The sequence below is a fragment of the Pseudophryne corroboree genome, chromosome 8, assembly GCF_028390025.1.
Source record: "Pseudophryne corroboree isolate aPseCor3 chromosome 8, aPseCor3.hap2, whole genome shotgun sequence".
NCBI lineage: Eukaryota > Metazoa > Chordata > Amphibia > Anura > Myobatrachidae > Pseudophryne > Pseudophryne corroboree.
Genome location: NC_086451.1, coordinates 326,718,818 through 326,741,385, shown reverse-complemented (window position 1 = coordinate 326,741,385; position 22,568 = coordinate 326,718,818). Strand labels below are relative to the sequence as shown.

General features: G+C 42.6%; 1 long non-coding RNA gene across 1 annotated transcript in view; it reads left to right on the top strand.

Moving 5' to 3' along the window:
- LOC134947755 (uncharacterized) overlaps positions 1-21,581 on the top strand; it is a 140,333-nt gene extending 118,752 nt beyond the window's left edge. Inside the window, exons 3-4 of the long non-coding RNA XR_010182748.1 lie at positions 17,907-18,000; positions 20,155-21,581. This is a non-coding gene — a long non-coding RNA (uncharacterized LOC134947755). The remainder of the gene's footprint in view (positions 1-17,906; positions 18,001-20,154) is intronic.
- Positions 21,582-22,568: the final 987 nt, after the last annotated feature.

The window sequence follows — 22,568 nt, the reverse complement described above, 5'->3', positions numbered from 1 at the left end:
TCAACCAACACGTTTCGCTGTCTGCTACAGCTTTGTCAAGGTGATATAGTTCAGTGCCCATATGCAATGCTGATTGCCAATAATTTAAAGGTGCTGACAAATAAAATCAAATAGCATTAAAAAGCAAATAATAATTAGTTCTGTAGTTTAGTGATAGACACATTATTTAGAATTATGAATAAAAGATTATGCACACTATAAGTATTTAAAATCAAATTCTTAATCTATAGAGCCGATTCCCGATCACATCGCTGGGCTCTCTTCCTGTATTTGGAATGCACATCATGTGCGATTGGCATATTCTTGCGATCACGTGACCAGAATCTGTCAAACTAGAAATTAGGTAATAGATCTAAAAAGCCAGTTCCGGATCACATGAACGCTGATACAAAATGTTAACATGCAACATTGAATTATGTTATTTGTGTATAAATTAGAGATGTGCGGTGGACACTTTATGGGTTTTGTGTTTTGGTTTTGGATATGGATCTCCATTTGTGTTTTAGATCTGGACTGGTTTTGCCAAAACCACCCTTTCGGGTTTTGGTTTTGGATCTGGATGTTTTTTTTAACAAAAATATAAAAACTGCTAAAATCACAGAATTTGGGGGTAATTTTGCTCCTACGGTATTATGGGTTCACTACGATATGCCGGCGGCCGGGCTCCCGGCGACCAGCATACTGGCGCCGGGAGCCCGACCGCCGGCTTACTGACAGTGTGGCGAGCGCAAATGAGCCCCTTGCGGGCTCGCTGCGCTCACCACGCTATGGGCACGGTGGCGCGCTACGCGCGCCACACTATTTTATTCCCCCTCCAGGGGGGTCGTGGACCCCCACGAGGAAGAAAAAGTGTCGTATGCCGGCTGTTGGGCTCCCGGCGCCGGTATGCTGGTCGCCGGGAGCCCGACCGCCGGCATACTGAAGACCACCCGGTATTATTAACCTCAATAACATTCATTTCCACTCATTTCCAGTCTATTCTGAACACCTCACACCTCACAATATTGTTTTTAGACCAAAAGGTTGCACCGAGGTCACTGGATGACTAAGCTAAGCGACAAAAGTGGGTGGTAAAAACACGTGGCCATCTAAGAATAGCACTGCAGAGGCCGACAGGATGGCAGATTTAAAAACTAGGCCCCAAAGAGCACATGATGCAAAGAAAAAAAAGAGGTGCAATGAGGTCGCTGGATGACTAAGCTAAGCAACACAAGTGGGGAAGACAAACACCTGGCCCATCTAGGAGTGGCACTGCAGTGGCAGACAGGATGGCAGTTTTAAAAACTAGGCCCCAAGGAGCATATAATGCAAAGAAAAAAAAGAGGTGAAAGGTGGAATTGTCTTGGGCCCTCCCACTGACCCATATGTTGTTTAAACAGGACATGTACAATTTAATAAACCCATCATTTCAGCGACAGTTAGTCCCCCTGAAAAAAAGCTTGCCAAGTTCTCCGTATCATAGCTAGCTACAAACATACCACCTCCTTCTTTGATGACTTCTCACAATATGAGAAGAGGTAAGAGGAAGAGGACAGTGTCAAGAAGGTGATTAAAAATTAGAGAGGCACACGCAATCAGGAACAACACACATACTTTCACCTCCACTCCTAGCATATATATAATTATTAATTACCACATTACTGGACAAACTGAAAAACTAGGGGCCAAAGCCTCCAAAATTCTACCCCTTTATCCATGTTCAGGTATTACGATAATCTCGTATATAATGCTGGGATGCAAATAAAATGGTGTATACCACAGGATCAAGATTGGATATTTTCCCCAACACTGAGTCTAGAGACTTATTTTGTGGAAATCTCGTGTTTTTTTTTCCATTTTTTTATTGCATTTTTATTTACATATTTTGTGGCAGATGCCTTATTTTCATTTTTCACAGCTCCCAGTTACACGCATGTAAACATACCTGTGTATCCTAGTTACACGCATTTGAGCATACCTGTGTGTCTTGTTTATTTTATTCATATTTTTTTTTAAAGAAGCCCCTTAGATGTTTTAGCAGCCCTCCTGAGCAGCCCCGGATTGGGCAAGTTGAGTTCGGGTGAGTTTGGTAAAGTACTAAGCATGACTGTGCAGTAAATCTTTTTGTTATTGAGCCCCTGCCCTAGTGGAGCTTACCACTCTACAGTCAAAACTAATTTCATACTATAAGTAGGACTGTGGGAGTAAGCAATGCTAACCTCTGTGCCCACAGCATGCCTCAGCCTGGCAAGCCAGACATATTCCTGGCTGTAAGCCCCATGTAACTCCATACTGGGCCTTATTTAGTGACTGTTTGTGTCTCACAGGAGCTCCTGGCCCATCTAGTGCTGCAGTGCAATGGAAAGCTAATGAAATGCAAGATCACTGAAACTCTGTTCTTCTAACACCGCAAGGTCTTACGATAACCCTATGCAGCCCTTAGGAAAAGAAGATCCCTGTACAACAAATGTGCATCTTCTAAATAAATAATCCCAAAATGTGGAACATCAATAATAAATCAAAATTAAGGTTGACTAATTTGAGCCATTCATTTGAGTCCCTAACATGAAATAATATAAAAGAACCAATATCTAATGCACCAGCAAAGACTGGATTATGATTTAGTCTCTTCTTTTGAATCACAATGACTTTGGCCACAAATGTTAATGTGGTCTCTCCCCACTTTATTTAAAAAAAACTTAGTCATAATAGCAATTTCCACTTCCACTTTTGCGACTATGTTTTCACAAATCTGTGATGTTGAAGCTTGTTTCATATATGCTCTAGGCTTTCATTTAAACCTACGATCAAGTACAGCAGCACCCCTGGAATTATATGGCAGCACCCCTGGATTTATACAGCATAGGCAGCACCCCTGGAGAATTACACAACATAGCAGACAGGCAACTACACCCCTGCACTTAAATGGCAGTGGGGCAGCACCCATGGACAGATAGGGCAGAGGGGCAGCACCCCTGGAATGATGTGGCAAAGAAAAGATGTGTAAAATGGAATTGTCCTTGAGTCCTTCCATCCACCCATATGTTGTATAAACAGCTCATGCACACTTTAACAAACCAATCATTTCAGCGACAACGTCTGCCACACGACTTTGGCTGAAATGATTGGTTTGTTTGGACCATGACCAAAAAAAAGCAATTAATCTCTCCTTGCACAAACTTGCTCTACAGTGACAAGATGTCATCCTCATCCTCAGATCCCCTCCTTCAGTGTTTACATCTTCATCCTCACAGAGAATTAATATTCAACTAAAACCACAAACCACATCATTTAGGTGTCAGTGGACTGCTTACACTATTACCCAAAGTTTCTGAACTTGACAATGACTTATGGTGAATGTGCTGCAGGTGACATATACAGGAGGATGTTACTACAGTAGGTGTTTAACGCCTTAACCATACTTTTTATGGATTGACAAAGGCAACCTATGGCTTGACACTTGTCCGGATTTGTGGAGAAATAATTCCACACCGAAGAGGTGGCTTTTTTGGTATTTTGCCCAGGCATGACAGTGGGCTTTTTCATTCCATTTCCAACAACTGTCTCTACTGGTGCCTTATTCAAACAAAATCACATCACTATCAGAATCCTCATCATCAACTTCCTCCACAGCGCCAACTACACCCATGTCCTCATCCTGGTGTACTTCTACAGTGACATGCTCAATCTCAATATCAGCAACTGGACCGATGGTGCTCCTCTCACCACTTGCAGAGGATTTGTAAATGGTGTTAGGAGCCTCCTCTTTCCATACAATGTTGTGAAAGTCAGGCCTAGACATCACAACTGCGGACAGTGCCAGCACCCTTGTATTTTCACAACACCCCTGTAATTTTACAGCATACAAGACAGGACCAGTGCACATTTATTTTAACTGCACCCCTGTATTTTAACAGCATACAGGACCAGTTTGCTTTTATTTTAACAACTGCACACCTGAATTTTTACAGCATACAGGGCCAGTGTAATATTTTAACAGCATCGCCCCTGTATTTTAACAGCATACAGAACCAGTGTGCTTTTATTTTAATAACTGCACCCCTGAATTTTTCCAGCATACAGGGCCAGTGTAATATTTTAACAGCAGAACCTCTGTATTTTTACAGCATACAGGACCAGTGTACTTTTATTTTAACAGCATCACCCCAGTATTTTCCCAGCATAAAGGAACAGTGTACATTGATTTTCACTGCACCTTAGAATTATTACAGCATACAAGACAGGGCCAGTGTACATCAATTTTACTGCACCCATTAATTTTTGCAGTATACAAGACACGGCCAGTGTACATTCATTTTACTGCACCCCTGGATTATTGCAGCATACAAGACAGGGCCAGTGTACATTTATTTTACTGCACCCCAGATGTTTTGCAGCATACAAGACAGAGCCAGTGTACATTTATTTTACTTCACCCTGAATTATTACAACATACAAGACAGAGCCAGTGTACATTTATTTCACTGCACCCTAGAATTATTACAGCATACAAAACAGGGCCAATATACATTTATTTTACTGCAAACCAGAAATGTTGCAGCATAAAAGACAGGGCCAGTGTACATTTATTTTACTGCACCCCTGAATTATTACAGCATACAAGACAGGGCCAGTGTACATTTATTTTACTGCACCCTATAATTATTACAGCATACAAGACAGGGTCAGTGTACATTTATTTTACTGCACCCTAGAATTATTACAGCATTCAAGAAAGGGCCAGTGTACATTTATTTCACTGCACCCTAGAATTATTACAGTATACAAGACAGGGCCAGTGTACATTTATTTTAATACACCACAGAATTTTTGCAGCATACAAGACAGTGTACATTTATTTTAACAACAGCACCCCTGAATTTTTACAGCATGCAAGACAGGGCCAGCACCCCTGTGTTTTCACTGCATATAGGAGGACAGTGCCCCTGCCCTTTGAACAACACAGTGACAGACAGGACAGCAACAACACCCATGTACAGCTGCAGCACCTCTAACAGCACATGAAACACCAGTGACAGCCAGGACAGCAACCCTAGCATCACAGTGACAGGACAGTACACCTAACAGTACCCCTAGTGAGCACACTCTGACCCCACCCGATGCAACCCCCAAGAGAGAGACAGAGATCTGTCTTCCTCACTCTCCAAGTCCGGACTGAAAATGGCAGTGATGCACGGCTGTTTATTTGGAATCCAAAAGCCGTGAGAATCCGACAGCTGTACGATGACATTTTGTCTCGTTCTGGTTTCCGAGTCTGGCGGGATGTCCCGAGCTGGACTCGGAAACTGTTCGGAATGGGATGTTCGGGGGTGGCTCGGTTCTCAGAGAACCGAACCCACTTATCTCTAACATATATATATATATATATATACACATCCATATCTGTTTTATGTGTGTGTGTGCGTGCATATGCTGTATATATATATATATCTGAAAGTAGAGGAAGAAACAACAGAGCGCCTATAGTGTAGTATCCCCTAAATTAGTTTTTGTCACACGTAAGAATAATATTGCGTACCGGATTACGGCTTGACTCAATGCCTATCGGTCCCCTGGTCTTCTAGTCCACGTCTCTGTCGGAATCGGTAATTCTATTTCTCGTAGTCCGTAGTGGATCCTGCGGAGCCCGTCTATTCCCCATGGTCCTTACGGAGTTCCCAGCATCCACTACGGACTACGAGAAATAGAATTACCGATTCCGACAGAGACGTGGACTAGAAGACCAGGGGACCGATAGGCATTGAGTCAAGCCGTAATCCGGTACGCAATATTATCCTTGCGTGTGACAAAACTAATTTAAGGGATACTACACTATAGGCGCTCTGTTGTTTCTTCCTCTACTTTCAGATTCCCCTTTTTGGGCTACATATATCTAGTGGCACTTTTTGAAGAACTGAGCAGCCACCCGTTAAAACGGGGAAAGTGTGGACTATTGGACAATTCAATCAAAACACAAGTTTTTGAAAAACTCATATAGTGGACTGGTCATTCGACCAAATTTATTTGCGACTTTAAACTATATTTTATCAGTAAGGAACTTCGCACAATTTGGACAAGCGCACTAATCCACCCTTTTTCAATATATATATATATATATATATATATACACACGCATACACACCACTCCCCACACATACTGTATATGAAGATTCATCAAGATATACTGTGTAATTTCTGACTTACCCTACTGTCAGCAGCATATAACATCCAGTGCCCAAAAACAGCTGCAAGTCAGGATCAGTTTCTTGGGCACCTGACCTATTAAATAACATTGTGCGTAAGTGCGCTGCCACGCTGCTGCCTACTGTCTGCTACCCGCTGTCGGCTGAGCTGCCCAATCATTGTTGAGCTCTGATTGTGGTAGCCAGAGCAGCCATCCAGGGGCTTCAAACCTCAGTTGGCCCTAGGCTGCCTATTCCTAGGGCCGGCCCTGCATCCGTGGTACATCCCACCACACATCGCATTGATGCTAATCTCCAGATGTACTAACATATGCAATTAGTTCCACAAATGACAGTTTTCCTGATAAGAGCAGTCCTTTGCAATCAGTGCCAGTCACTGGAATTCTGGGTTTCATCCCAGAAGTCCATCTGCGCATGCAGAGAGCAACACAGTGGCTGCAGGGGGTGCTGGGGAGGATCTGATCTGAACTCTCTTGTGTAGAATGCGGAAAGAAAACCATAGGCTTCCATAGGGTAATGCAAGCAAAAGCTGGCATTACTCACTGCAACGAAGCCCTGGGAAGCAGGACTTAGTACATATGGAAATGCAGTAAACTACATTACCACATTTTGCACATTTGCAGTAAACACATTACTACATTGTCGCGTTAGTACATCCCACCCTGAGAAAGAAGGATCAGGCATACTATTCCCCAAAATGCACATAATGTGCGTGTTTTAAGATCATTTTCTACCCTTGTAAAGTTTGAGGTGCTTGTCATACATACAGTATGAAAAGGTCACACAGACTGAGCAAAGAAACATTTTCCATTGTTCATTCAGGATTATATTACCTGGTCACGTAGCGATGTCTGAACACTTACCTTAAACTAAGAGAGCTATAAGTGTCACATCACATCGACTTATATAATCACCTTAGATGAAGTACTATTTGCTGTGTGAAAAGCATTATTATTCAGGCATCTTGTGACTCTTCAAATTTTCTCCATAATTTCTTTGACACTGAGATAGTTCTCATTGTTATTGATTTTTTGTTCTCATAACAGTAACTGTAGTAGAGAGCAATTCAATAATGTGAGATGACTTCACAACATTTTATACAAAGAGACTTCAGTTTTACAAGATAGCTCTTAAAATGAAGGGCCTCAGTGAGGATATCATCATCAGAAGTCAGTAGTTTCCTATTACATTTATACAGTATGGTCCTTCTAAACTCCTCAGAATGGAACTGTGTGAGAATGTCTGAGGGATATTTTGACATATTTGAAAGATATTGTCCAAATATGTATATACTGTACTAGAGTACTAGTTATCATTGTAGCAATAGAATATAACAGCAACTTCCCCTTTCTATGTTTTAATGTTAAATGTATAAAAATAATTGAATTGTTTGTCACACAGTCCCCTACTCCTTCCTATATTTAATACTCAATATTAAGCTTCCTGCTTGCCAGATCATGACTACCTCTTTGACAAGCAGCTTTAAGGGGGGTATGCACACAAACCAATGTGTGCTAAGCGATCTAGCACAGGACGCTCAGCACACATATCTCCCACTCTCCATCTCAGCAATGTGTGCTGAGCGAGGGGGAGTGGGTCACAGGGGGGAGGCTCACTTCACCCAGCGGTGAAGTGAGTGATTTAACTAGATTGTGCCTGCATGCAGGCCAATCGAGAGTCAGCGATAACAACGTGCGGGGCCGCGCATCACTATCGCTATGGGGCATACACACGGATATGTTTGTGCTTCTTTTCTAAGCAATCTAGTCAGATTGGTTAGAATTTAAGCAGATATCGCTAAGTGTGAATCCTCCTTTAGCCTTACTAATATACTAACACGAGTGAATAAGTAATTCTTTTCTTTAGAGCAGTATGTACATTTCCTGGTGTAATCTGTGCTGCTGCCAATATTATAATGGTCTTTTTACAGGAAGTAATGTTCCCATTCACTTCAAAATTAGTGGCACCCTGGATAATCAGGATAAGAAATCTGAACACCACAGAGGCGGAACTAGCGCCAGTGCAGGCAGTGCCTTGCACTGGGGCCCGCCTCTGTCAAGGGGCCCAAAGCCAGAGCGGCATGTAATGAGTCAAACTGACTCATTACATGCCGCCTGGCTGCCGCTGTGTGCCGCCGCCGAGGAGAGGATGCGCACCGGCTACGGGGGGGAGGAGGAGGAGGGGGGGAAGGGGGGGAGAAGAGGGAGCCGCAGCAGCGCTATGTCATTGGTAGAAGCGCTGCTGCTGCTGGCCCTCTCCTTTACCATAGGCTGTCCTCCGCTGCTGTGAATGCTGGAATGCGCATCCCAGCATTCACAGCGGCGGAGGGCAGCCTATGGTAAAGGAGAGGGCCAGCAGCAGCAGCGCTTCTACCAATGACATAGCGCTGCTGCGGCTCCCTCCTCCACCCCCCCTTCTCCTTCTTCTCCCCTGCCAGAAGCTGCAAGAGGAGCCTGAGCCAGCGGAAACGGTAAGTATACCTATTCTATCTTTCTATCTATCTATCTATCTATCTATCTATCTATCTATCTATCTATCTATCTGTCTGTCAGTCTGTCTGTCTGTCTGTCTGTCTGTCTGTCTATCTATCTATCCAGTTTGCCATAATGTGTAAAAAATGGTACGCTGTCTGCCGTAATGTGCAAAAATGGTATATTGTCCCCTTATATATTTGTAAGTGTTAATCATGTCCCCTCTTAATTTCCTTTTTTCACATGTAAACATGCCTAGTTTAGTAAGCCTTTCCTCGTATTCCAACGTCTCCATCCCCTTAATCCAGAGGTTCCCAAACTGTGTGCCGTGGCTCCCTGGGGTGCCTCGGAACACTTGAAGGGGTGCCCTGGGTTGGTGGTCCAGGACCAATTCAAATTAGTCATGGTCAATATAATAGGCAAAACCAGTGCTGGTGGCTGCCAGTCATAAAATATGTGGCCAAACAGAAACAAATGTTGTCCCTCACCACACAACTGACCCTAAGGATGACATATAAATGTGATCTACTTAATGTAATATTACTTTCTAAATTTCCCAATAGGACATTTTTGGCCTAGGGGTGCCGTGAAAAAAATTCTGATATTCTAGGGCACCGTGATTCAAAAAAGTTTGAAAACCACTGCCTTAATTAGTTTGGTCGCCCGCCTCTGAACCTTTTCTAGTTCCTGGATATCCTTTTATTAGTATGGTGCCCAAAATTGTGCACAGTATTCAAGATGTGGCCTCACTGGGGATTTATATAATTGGAGTATAACACTCTCATCCCTTGCATCAATTCCCCACTTAATGCATGCTAATACCTTGTTCGCCTCTTTTGCTGCATTCATACTTTGGGTACTGCTGCTAAGTTTGTTATCTATGTGGACACCTAAGTCCTTTCCCAGTAAAGAATCCCCTAATTCTACCCCATTTAGTGTATAGGTGGTATTGTTTTCTTTGCTACCAAAGTGCATTACCTTACACTTGTCTGTATTGAACCTCATTCTCCATCAGGCAGCCCATGCTTCCAGTTTAAATAAATCATTCTGAAGAGACTCAGCATCCCCCACCGAATTTATAACCTTACACAGTTTGGTATCATCTGCAAAAATTGACACCATGCTCTCTAGGCCTACTGCTAGATCATTTATGAAAATGTTAAACAGTAGTGGTCCAAGTACAGACCCTTGTGGCACACCACCAAGTACTTCAGTCCAATTTGAAGAAGTTTCATTAACCACAACTTGCTGCTCCCTATTATCTAACCAATTTCTAACCCAAGTGCATGTTGTGCTCCGTAGCCCCAGTTCTTGTAACTTATAGATCAATCTCATGTGGGGTACTGTGTCGAAAGCTTTAGCAAAGTCTAAAAAGATTGCATCCACCTCCCTACCCTGATCTAGGTTCGCACTAACCATTCATAAAAGCCTAGTAAGTTTGATTGACATGATATATCCTTCACAAATCCATGTTGGTTCCTATTAATAAACTTATTGGCTTCAAGGAACTTCTGTATACTGTCACTTAAAAAACCTTCCAGTACTTTCCCCACTATAGATGTAAGACTAGATGTAAGACTAACAGGTCTATAGTTACCCGGTTCAGATTTACTTCCCTTTTTCAATATTGTCACTACTTCCGCTATAAGCCAATCTTTTTGAACCATGCTTGATGTAAGTGAGTCAATGAAAATCAAATATAGGGGTCTAGCTAATTCGGAATGTAGCTCAATAAGAACCCTTGGGTGAATTCCATCGGGACCAGGTGATTTGTTGATCTTAATTTTTTTAAATCGGTCATAGACTACTTCCTCACTCAAAAAAGCACTTAGTAGTGGGAGATTATCATTGCTGAGGTTATGTATTATTCCCGCCATCTGGTCTTCTATTGTGAATACTGATGCGAAAAACTCATTTATTTTTTCTGCTGTGTCCTTATCGTCTTTGATTAAGACTCCCACATTGTCCTTTAATGTGCCTATACCCTCCTTCTTTAATCTTTTGCTGTTGATGTTTTTGAAAATTTTTATTGTATTTAATTTACTTTCCTTTGCTGCTAGCTTTTCAGTTTCTATTTTAGCCGCTCTTATTTTTTTTTGCCATATTTTGTTACAATCCTTATAGCACTGGAATGACTCAGCTTTCCTGTCTGATTTATATTTTCTGAATGCTCGACTCTTTCTGCCCATTATTTTCGTAATCTTTTTGTTAAGCCACATTGGTTTGGAATTATTACTCCTTTTTGTGCTGACCATGGGAATAAATTCACGAGTATAATTATTGAGCAGTGTTTTTAATACCTCCCATTTCTCCATAGTTTTTTTTTACCTTGAAACAAAATTTCCTATTCAATGTCCCTCAAAGCTTCCTTCATCATATCAGAGTTGGCTCTGTTAAAGTTTAGAGTCCTAGTTGAGCCTTTAGATGACTGTTTATGAAAAGTGATATTGAATGTGATCATATCGTGGTCGCTGTTTCCCATGTTTTCCCCAACTATAATAATTGATACCAATTCACCAGTGTTTGTTAATAACTAGGTCTAAGATTGCATTGTACCTAGTTGGTTCCTTGATTAGTTGAAGTAAATAGTTATCATTTAGTGTATTTAAAAACCTATTACCCCTAGCAGTATCACATGAGATACATCAAGTGGGTCTTTAGGTTAGAAGCATTCCTTTCAACTTGTTCCCTAGCACAAATAGACCATCAGCATGGGTATAAATGTACATAAAGTTGTGAGAAGGTTTGTTTAAAAGCTTTGTTTATTCATAAATATAGCAACCAGTAAACAGTCAACATAAATGAGAGTGGACTTATACTGAGGTATATGGAGATGTAAAAATGGGTCTTTGTTCATAAGTGTGTCCTCCTTTCTTCCTCGTCTATGGTCACCACAATTCAAAAGCAGACTTCACCACCTTTTTTATGTGTTTCAATCCCCAAATGGTATTTGTAGAGATTTAGGGATGTCTGCTGGGTGCCCTTATATAACCTATTGGATTGGGTTAGAAAGCTGCAGATGTGTACCAGGGTGTTTACATAATTGAACATAAACTCATACTTTTTAGTTCTTAAGATAACCAATATCCCAAAATCAATGTTCCATGGCAGTCCAGCTACTTCCTGCTACACTGCCTGAAGTGACCTCACATCCTGTTTAAGTCTCTGTTCATTTCCGTGCCTCTATCAAGATGGCCACTGTAGGACTTCCTGTGTATACTTCTTATAGCCACCCGACTTCCTGCCCTCTGACAATTGATCTTGGAGTCCTTAATTCCTCTCCATTAACCTTGTATATCAGAATCTCTACTTTGTTCATTAGAAATAGCATATGGATCCCCTGGGTTATGGTTATCATGGGAACCATTAATTTTGTATTCAAACTTTACAATAGTCAATAAACATGTTATAAAAGAATAAAAAATCTATTTAGCAGAGCTAATAATACACTATATGAAAAGGTTGTCATAATATTACAAATACATTAAAATTATTTCTTTATTATCTCTTTTTTTTTAAAAACTCATATACAGATGTGTCCACATACATCTAATCATACTGCGTGTCAAACAACCCTTGTAGTAATGCCATGCCATGGTGTGACTCAGTCAGATCCACCTTAGCTATAGGCAGGCTAGGCATTTGCCAAGGGCATCCAAGCATGTCTAGGGGCCATCCAAGCATGTCCCTGCAGTATCTCATGCTGGGAGGGACAGTCTGCAAACTATCTGTTAATTTCTAAATGTATTCAATCAGTACTTTTGTAAACTGCTGTTTACATTTGTCAAATAGAATGCACACTGTCCCTTGAATGCCCTCCGACATGATTGAATGCCCCTGACTTGTGAGACCTTAGACAGCAGAAGCCCAGTAACTGCAATTCCTGGACTTGTGACATTTTCACTGACTATATAAGGGTATTACTGGATCCTTATGATACCACGTGTGTGTTGTGGAAGACTGCTCTGCATAAATCTGACATCACCTATACTGCTTGTGCACATGGGGAAGGGGGACCCTGTTATCCTGTGTCCCTTATCCCTGTGCAAACTCCAGGTGTCTGCAGGGATATAACATGAGCAGTGTTCTCCCCACACTTTATTTCTCAGTCAGTCCATGCCATAAAAATCCCTTGCCATCCAGCACTGTAATGTGGTCAGTAAGTTGTGTTGCGCTATTTCTATATGAAACATTAGTGCAGCGTGACTTTCAGATGCATCAGACTTGAGAGCAGATCATATTGCTCCTGCAGTATAAAATAAAGGGCATGCAGTTGCCAGGAGTAACAGACACCAGAAAACACACTGAGCAGTGAAGAGAATGGACAGTTGCTATATGTTTGTTTTTGGTCTGTTTGTTTAACCAGCAAGTGTGGCAGTATCTGGACATTGCTGCCATATGTGTCCAACCCCCAAGCTAAAATAAAGGATGAGGCTTTCAAAGGACAGCATACCCTGTGAGGTCACATCCCTTGTATGGGTGCCCTTTTAACGGTTGTGAGCACAAGCACTCACCCACAGAGCTGGATTAAGGCTTTGGGGGGCCGGGGGCACTTAATACTGGGGGGCCCTAAAGATTAACATTTTTGGATCGGGTCTTTGGAGGTCATTTAGATCCGATCGCTGCTGTGTGTTTTCGCACAGCGGGTGATCAGATCCAAACTGTGCGTGCGTATGTACCACAATGCGCAGTCGCGTCGGACAGCTACAACGGGCATAGGTGGTCAACGACGGGATGGTGCGAAGGAACCATTCGCACGGGCGTTCGCAAGGTGATTGAGAGGGAAGAGGCCGTTTTCAGGGAGCTTCCGGAAAAACGCAGATGGGCTTAAGCGTTTTCAGGGAGGGTGTCTGATGTCAGCTCCAGCCCCGATCAGCAGGAATCAATCGCACTGGAAGAGTAAGTCCCGGGTTGCGTAGAGACTGCACACACTGCTTTTTAGCAGCTCAGCTGCACATGTGATCTCACACTTGCACAGCCAAAATACACTCCCCTGTAGGTGGCGACTTTCTGAATGCAGGACAGCAAAAAACGCTGCCCAGCGATCAGATCTGAATGACCTCCTTAGTGCGCAAGCCTTCAGTGTGCACATAAACTGGGGTGTGGCCACAAGTTACACGCCCATTTCACTTCATGCTTCCCCAGCAGCCCCAGCCTCATGCGCACAGTAGTTGGGAGCATTAAGGCCCTCATTCCGAGTTGTTCGCTCGCTAGCCGCTTTTCGCAGCAGTGCACACGCTAAGCCGCCACCCTCTGGGAGTGAATCTTAGCTTAGCAGAATTGCGAACAAAGTATTCGCAATATTGCGAAAAGATTTTTCTTTGCAGTTTCTGAGTAGCTCGAAACTTACTCTTCCAGTGCGATCAGTTCAGTGCTTGTCGTTCCTGGTTTGACGTCTCAAACACACCCAGCGTTCGCCCAGACACTCCCCCGTTTCTCCAGCCACTCCCGCGTTTTTCCCAGAAACGGCAGTGTTTTTTCACACACTCCCATAAAATGGCCAGTTTCCGCCCAGAAATACCCACTTCCTGTCAATCACACTACGATCAGCAGAACGAAGAAAAAAACTCTTAATGCCGTGAGTAAAATACCAAACTTCTTAGCAAATTTACTTGGCGCAGCCGCAGTGCGAACATTGCGCATGCGCAGTTAGCGGAAAATCGCACCGATGTGAAGGAAAATAACGAGCGAACAACTCGGAATGAGGGCCTATGTCCCTCCCTCTGCTCCTGCCCACTGATGGGACAGAACCCAAAAAACAGTACTGTCCCATCACATTGTGATTGTTGGGGCGATATGCATATGCACATATACAGTACACATACATATATACTGTCACACACATAAATACAGTCACATACAGTACTTATACACATACATACTGTCACACACATAAATATACATATGTACAGTCGCACACACAGTCACATGTATACTGTCACATAAGTAGTCACACACATATACACATACATATGTACAGTTAGACACACATGCATACAATCACACATATATACACTGTCACACACAGTCATAAACATACAGTCACACACATAAACATATCCCTCTTACACATATACATAGTGTCCCCCTCCCCCTCTCGCACATATTCCTATACAGTGTCTCCCTCCCCCTCTCACACATATTCCTATACAGTGTCCCCCTCCCCCCTCTCACACATATTCCTATAGTGTCCCCCTCCCCCCTCTCACACATATTCCTATACAGTGTCCCCCTCTCACACATATTCCTATACAGTGTCCCCCTCCCCCCTCTCACACATATTCTTATACAGTGTCCCCCTCCCCCCTCTCACACATATTCCTATACAGTGTCCCCCTCTCCCCTCTCACACATATTCCTATACAGTGTCTCCCTCCCCCCTCTCACACACAGGGGTGTATCTACCTATTGGCCAGGATGGCACTCGCCAGGGGCGCCAGGCAAGGAGGGGGCGCCGCCTGGCTGTGCCACCCCGCGGCCAAAGGATAGAAAAGCAGTACTGTCAGACTGTACCTGGTGAGAGTCTGTTACTGCTGGAGCGGCGCTGGTGTCCAGCAGCACCGCACTTGTAATCAGACTCAAAATAAACTACAGCTCCCCGCAGCCCTTGTTGCTGGGAGCTCCCTGCAGCAAAGGCTGCTGGGAACTGTAGTTTATTGTGAGTCTGATTACAAGTGCGGTGCTGCTGGGCACTAGTCTGATCACTAGTGCAGTGCGGTGCTGACGGACACCGGCGCCGCGCCGGCAGTAACAGACTGTCACCAGGTACACAGCAATTGTTATATAGCACAGTGCTATAGATCTATTTGTTGTTGAAGATAATAAAAAAGTGTCAGTGTTTGGGAGAAGGGACTGTAGTACCTGGAAAACTACACAATTTTCATGCATGTTAGATGTAAGTAAGTAGCAAGTAAGCGAAAACTTTAACTTGTTGAGTGTAATAAAGAAAAGACATATCTTACCTATTTCAAGGCCAGGTTCAATGAAATGTATATCAGCTAATTGTATAATTGATCATTTTATCTTGGAAGCGATGGCACCCTGGAAGCACTTCAACCATCCAACTAATGGTGTTTGGTTAATGGCTGGGTCCATTTGAGGCTCATCTGACAGCATCTCATTAGCATTTCATTCAGGATGCAGTCAAGATGCCGGTGTTTGGCATCCCGGCGGTCGGAAAACTGACGCCAGCATCCCGAAACTGCTCGGAATGCTGATGCTGGCATCCCAACATAGATAGCGATGCAGAATGCCAAAATCCGGATCGAGTTGGTGCCAAAGACTCCACTGGCAAGCCACGTGGGAGGGTTAGGGTTAGGCTGCAGGGAGGGAGATTAGGAAGGGTGGGTTAGTGTTAGGCACCACTGAAGAGGCTTTGGGGGGGGGGGCGGGTTAGGTTCAGGCTGTGGGAAAGGTGGATTAGGGGGGAGGGATGGTGTAACGTGAATACGAGACACTACTGTGCGGTGTAATGTGAATGAGGGACACTACTGTGTGGCATAATTTGAATTGGAAGTACTATTGTGTCCACGCCCTTACCCCACAAGACCATGCCCCATTTCCAATACTCACATCTTATTCCAAATGTGTGTGTGTGTGTGGGGGGGTAGGGGGCGCCAGCCCCTTACTTTGCCAGGGGCGCTTGGACCCCTAGATACACCCCTGCTCACACATATTCCTATACAGTGTCCCCCTCCCCCCTCTCACACATATACATATACAGTTTCCCCCACTCCTCCCTCTTATCTCCCTCTAAAATCACTGGGTGGGCACTGCAGGAACACTGTGCATCTGATCCCGTCCAGCCTCCAAGCTCTCCTCCTCTCCCCCATGCTGCTTGCCAAGCACTGAATGCAGTGCCGTGAAGCCCCGCCCCCATGCACGAACTCCGCCCCTTATCCTCCTCAGTCTCCTGTCCTGATTACTTTCATTTTCTACAGCTCGCAGTGCACTTTTGCACTGCAGCTGTAACCAAAGCTGGGGTGTCCCATTCATAGAGGGGGCCCAGGGTGACGTGCCCCTCGAGCCCCCCCCCCCCTTAATCCGGCTCTGCTCACCCATCCTGCCACCCCCATCACACAAAACGCAGACATGGATCTAGGGAGCTGCATGGGCGCACACACTGACTGCAAGCACACCAGCAAGCAAAAGTAAGTTTTATTTAAAAAAAGCTACTAGCATTACTAATGTGGGACATATGTGTAGGGTAAATTGCTGTGTGTAATTATGTGTAGTATGTGCATTACTGTGGGGCATGATGCAGGGTTGAACTGGCCCACAGGGGCACAGGGTAACCCCATGGTGGGCCCCACTCCTGAGTGTTGCTGGGTCAGATGCAGAACTAGCAGTGGTGCTAGGGGGAACCAGCCAAAAATTTTCCTAGGGCATCAAATTGGCATTGGCTGGCTCTGGACTCAGTATTGCCAAGTGTCTTAACGTGTAACTTCCATTAAAATGCATCTTATTTGCAAAACGTTGTGAATGGGATGCAAAAGCAGCTTATGCTGATTAAAATCATATATAGATAGTACTGTAACATAGCATGTTGTGTGCAGTTACAGCCGCAGAAGCACAGAGAATATAGGCATGCCGCATATCATTTTTATCAGCATACTGATGCGACTAAGACTCATTTTTGTCAAAAAAGACAGCCGATCCTAAATGCACGGGTCTCATCATCTTACTCAAGCCAGACCTATATAAAATTTACTGCATGTACATTCTATGGCTTTTATTCCTCCCTTTATGTATAAACTACACATCTGCTGAAGTAGATGAAAGAGCATTTTATCAAATGGAATTTTCTGGAAATGTTGTGGAGGAGGAAGTGGCAAATTTGAGAGATGGCCTAAATAGGTAATGTAAAGGAGTGAGCCAAGGATGATATTAAGGTAATGGAAATTATGGAAATATGAGAAACTGATGTTACCCACAAGCAGAGTGGGATTCAGGGAGACAATTGCCATGTTTAGTGCAATCTGAGATTAATAAACTGAATATGCTAGATTGTTCAGATATAGTTTCTGCTCCTTATACTGTACATCAAAAGCTATGTGAGTACTCATTTTCGTTAAGAAATGTCTGTAATAAGAACTTCTTTCTTTTAAAATTGATCTTGGAGGTCAGTATGTATTATGTGAAATTTTGCTAGCAAGTCGTAGATTCATAATCTGTAATGTTTATGTACCAAATTTTTTTTAAAGGTTTTTTTTTTTTTAAAGCTAATGTAATTGTTCTTTTTGGCCTTTATCAGGATGAATCATTATCAGTATCTGTGAACTTCAACTTGATATCCTCTATGCCCTTCGATATCAATTATCGGCAAGTTAGCAAACCTCCTATGTTTGGTAAGACAGCTTTTACAGCTTGTATAGCTTGCTTGAATCTCTTAGATGCCAGGAGGGTTTGTCACCCAGTGGTTAGAGAATATACTGTAACTGCCTATCGGCAGCCCACAGCACACTATTGAGAATAAATTATTTTCTCTGCTCCATTGGGATTTTACCAAATATATACAAAGTGGAGATTGAGCCTATTTGTTTATAGAATCATGCTGTTTTGTTGTTGGATCTCCATAAGGGCTCCAACAAAGTACTTGCCAGCATTGGAGATTCCTAGGCTATTTGGCTCCATCACTTAAGTTCTGTAATATAGTTGAGGCAGCATGGGAATAATACCACATTAACAATCTCTCCAATTTAGATGACAACCCAGTTTTGTTCTGACAAGCCTCTAAGGCAGTGGTTAATGGGGCTATTATTTCTGACACTGTGTCTAAAAGGAAATAAACTAGTTACAGACTATCTCAAAGCACAACAAAGTGTGACAAATGCTTATCAGGCCTATACTGCCTCCCCCACTACAGTCGTCAAAACAGAATCAAATATTTAAAGCCTTTTTTACAGTTTGTTCATTAAACTGGAAGAATGGAACTCCTTCAAAAAAGATCACCGGTTTCATTCATTTGTTAACAAATTGAGCTGCTTACCAATCTATTAAGAGATAGTAGACTTACTATGGTAGTTGACCCACTTTGCTTACCAGTTGGTTCATATACAAAGTCTGCAGTGCAGGTTATAGAGGTCATAAAAACATATTATGCAAAACTGTATGCTAATATGGAGGACCGGCCTGTGGATTCTGTGGGGTTTCGGGAGGCCCTACCAGTCACACAGGTATCATCTGAATTTAATAGCCTTCTCAAAGCACCCACCTTTGAATTGGAAGTGAAAAATGTGAAGTTTTTATAAAAGTCAAAAGGCACTGGAACTGATGGTCTTCTGTAGAGTTTTACCATTTCTTCTCTAAAAGAGTGTGTATTATGCTTACCACGGTGTTTAATGACATTCTTAAAAATGACCAAATGCCCGCTCATTTTATTTCTGCAACACTAAGGGGTATATTCAATTAGGGTCAGATCCATTCCGACATGCATTTGTCAGAATGGATCCGACAACCCCTATTCAATCCCATCTCAATTTGACTTTAAAAAAAGTCAAACTGAGATGAGACCTGTGAGCGGAGGAGAGGTGGGAGACCAATCAGGGAGAGCCGCGGGCAGACGGAGGAGAGCAGCGCAACAGCAGCACTGCAGAAGGATGTCTCACAGCCGTGTGACCTCACTTGCTGGAGCCAGGTTGACGCTGCCGTGAGCGGCGCGGCTGTGACACATCCTCTTGCAGCGCTGTGCTGTAGCGCTGCTGTCCCCATCTCCCCGCAGATCTCCCCCCTCTCCCCCTCTAAGGTCCCTCATCTGTGTCTGACATTTTTTTTTGTCGGACTGAAATTTGGCCCCGTTTCCCTCAAAAGTACGTGAATTGGCAGCTATACCACCGATTCACATACTATTCGACAAGTCGAATACTCTGACTTGTCGAATAAAAATAGCGTGAACTGAATAGGTCGACTCACGATTCGACCTTAAAAAAGTCAAAAACTGTTGTCTTTTTCGACAGATGGCAACTTTCGACCCTAATTGAATATACCCCTAAGTATTTTACCAAAACCAGATTGTGATCTTAGTAACCCCAGTTCATATTGCACCATATCTTTAATAAACATAGATCATAAACTTTTAGCAAATATTTTAGCAGAAAGGTTGAAGCAAATATTACCCTCTATCATTCATATTGATCGTATGGGATGCATTGCAGGTCAGCATTTGGTTTGTTAGCTTTGAAGTCTCCTATGAAGGACATTGGCCTGGTTCTTCCTGATCATTTCAGATTCTCACAGAGGTATCCTTCCATTTTATAGTTGACTGGCTACTCTCCCATAGTATATGCATTAATTATGAAATTGACTGTGCATTATTGGTGCCATTTTAACCAGAGGCTCAGTTCCATTCCCTGAAGTCTGACATTTTTGCTCACATTTTTAATAAGATTTTGTTTCAAGACACATATTTGGCTTGTTGGGCAATTAATAGAAAAATAAGGAGAAATTCTTGACATTCTAACTTTTTCTCATAAAGTGTAACCCTATGTTTCCACCTGCATTAGATGACTACACATACTTGACATTGAAAACCAAAGGAATATGATCCACAGCAGATGTATTTGAGCCATGGGGCAGTGTAATGTCTTTTCAGGAATTGAGAGAGAAATTTTGGGCTTCCACATTCCTATTTTTATCGCTATCTTCAGATTCAACATTTTACACAGTCCATACCTTCACCAGATTATTTCATGTCTTTAGTATACAAAACATAGTATCTTTATACAGATCTGTTAACACCTGATGTGAAGTACTGTATGAAAGCATTCTCTTCATGCATGGCAAAAAAAATTCCCACACACTTAGTTGGGAACCGCTCCATGGTTTCGAGATGACACTCCGTAAACTGCAATTGGCTATGTAGCAGAAGGTCCATGGGAAACTAATTAATAGACCTTATGTTGCCCCATCCCATTGCCAACATATGATTGACATAGGAACTGGTGCCTGCCTTAAGTACAGCTACAGGCAAGCCACTTTTATACATAACTTTTAGAGACGTGGGATTATTAAAAAATAGGAATAAGTTACTAACACATCTTTATACACTGTTCCACTTGGAGCTCTCCTTGGATCCACTAGCTCTATTGTGTGCAAACTTCAGAGCATGGAATTTAGGGCCAGATAGGAAAATATTCAGGCCTTTTGTCACAACAGTACCTAAAGCACCTCTTGCACCAAACCAAATATTCAAGATGTGTCACACATGTTGTTAAGATTAATGTATATTGACAGACAATCCATGCTACCAAACATTGAGAAAGGGGGAATCAGTTTTTACCATAGGTGTGGAAAATATATTGAATCCCTAGACTTGAACACACAAACCCTTGCTTTTTCGTTTTTTGGAGTCAACAGACTGGTATCTCTATAGAAAATGGATGGATGTACCCTTAGTCTCTTAACCTATTTATATAACAGGTGGTTGGGGCTGTGTGGGTAGATCAAGACAGTTTTCACAAAGTACTGTACTAGAGATTGTTTTTGGATGACTCGTCTTATTTTGAGATTGCATATGTTTCCCCTCCCCTTTTCCTCTTGTGTTTCCCTATGTTTCCCCCTGTTTGTATGTTCTTTACTTTGTCCAACAGTTGCATTTCCTGATTCTTTATGTTATGTTTGAGGTTTATCAGCCACAGACAGTTACTTATTACTGTTCTACTTATTCATGCAATTTTGAAGATACCACTATAGATGTCTTTGGAAAGTTTCTATTGTTACATGTGTTTCTCCCTAGTACATATCTCCATTCTCACCTCTAGCTTGTCTGAGGTTTACTATACTAGATTTTCTGTATTGTATTGTTCAAATTGTATTTAGACTGTGATGATCCTACAGAATTTAGGAAATTACTGTGCTTTATGCTTCTATGTGAAAAATCTGAATAACATTATTTTGATACAAACAAAAAAAAAGTTTTTATGCTGGGGAAATAAAAAGCCATATTCCCTACAGTTGAAATTTTCAAATTAAACTTTTTTTCATCTTTAATTCAGTTTATGGACTAGTAATAAATCTAGCAAATAAAGACTACATAATTGTGCTATACTGTATTTGTTTCTTACTAGCTTTATATAGCTACTGTAAATCCTGGTTTTAATGATTTTGATAGTAACTGGAAACAGAGATTGTATGGGAAAATGCGACTGAGTGGCTAGTATTTTTGTTGGCTGAGAAAAGCTACAGTGATTTTAAAATGCATATTGTAGACATTGGACTGCAAATTGAACAGGGATAGTGGCAGGGGATGCAGTCAAGATGCCGACTGTCAGGATCCTGGCAGTCGAAATCCTGATAACAGAATCCCAACACCCTTTAGAATCCTGATGCCAGAACTCCGAAAGGGATGGGAGACCAACCCCAGAATCCTGACAGCTGGCATCCCGACCGTAAGTATAGCCCAAAGGTTAGGTTTAGGGCTGAACGAGGGGCGGTAGGTTTAGGCACCAGGTGGGGGGTTAGGCTGCAGTGGGGGGTATAGGTTAGGTTTAGGCAGCAGGGAAGGGGGGTTAGGGTTAGGCACCCCCAACAGGTGGTTAGGAATATGCACTATGGGGGAGGTTAGGGTTAGGCTGTGGGAAGGGAAGGTTAGAGTTAGGGGTTTGGGGAGATGGGAGAACACTCCTCACTTATTCCTGTTGGCCTTTTGCTCATTGGGATCCTGGCGTGGGTATTATGACCACTGGGATGCTGGACACTGGCATATCATACTGATTACTATTGGCAGTGGTAGCTTTCCCTGTCCTCACATATATAGTTTTAGTTTCTGCTACCTGGCAGTGATCATTGAGATATCTCTTTTCAGGCTAACGCAGAGTTGTATGCTAATCAGTTTTGCAGATAGATTTTGCGTGTTTTATCTCTGCTCTTGATCTGGATCTGTTTACTAATATCTATGGGTAATTCAGAGTCAAAACAA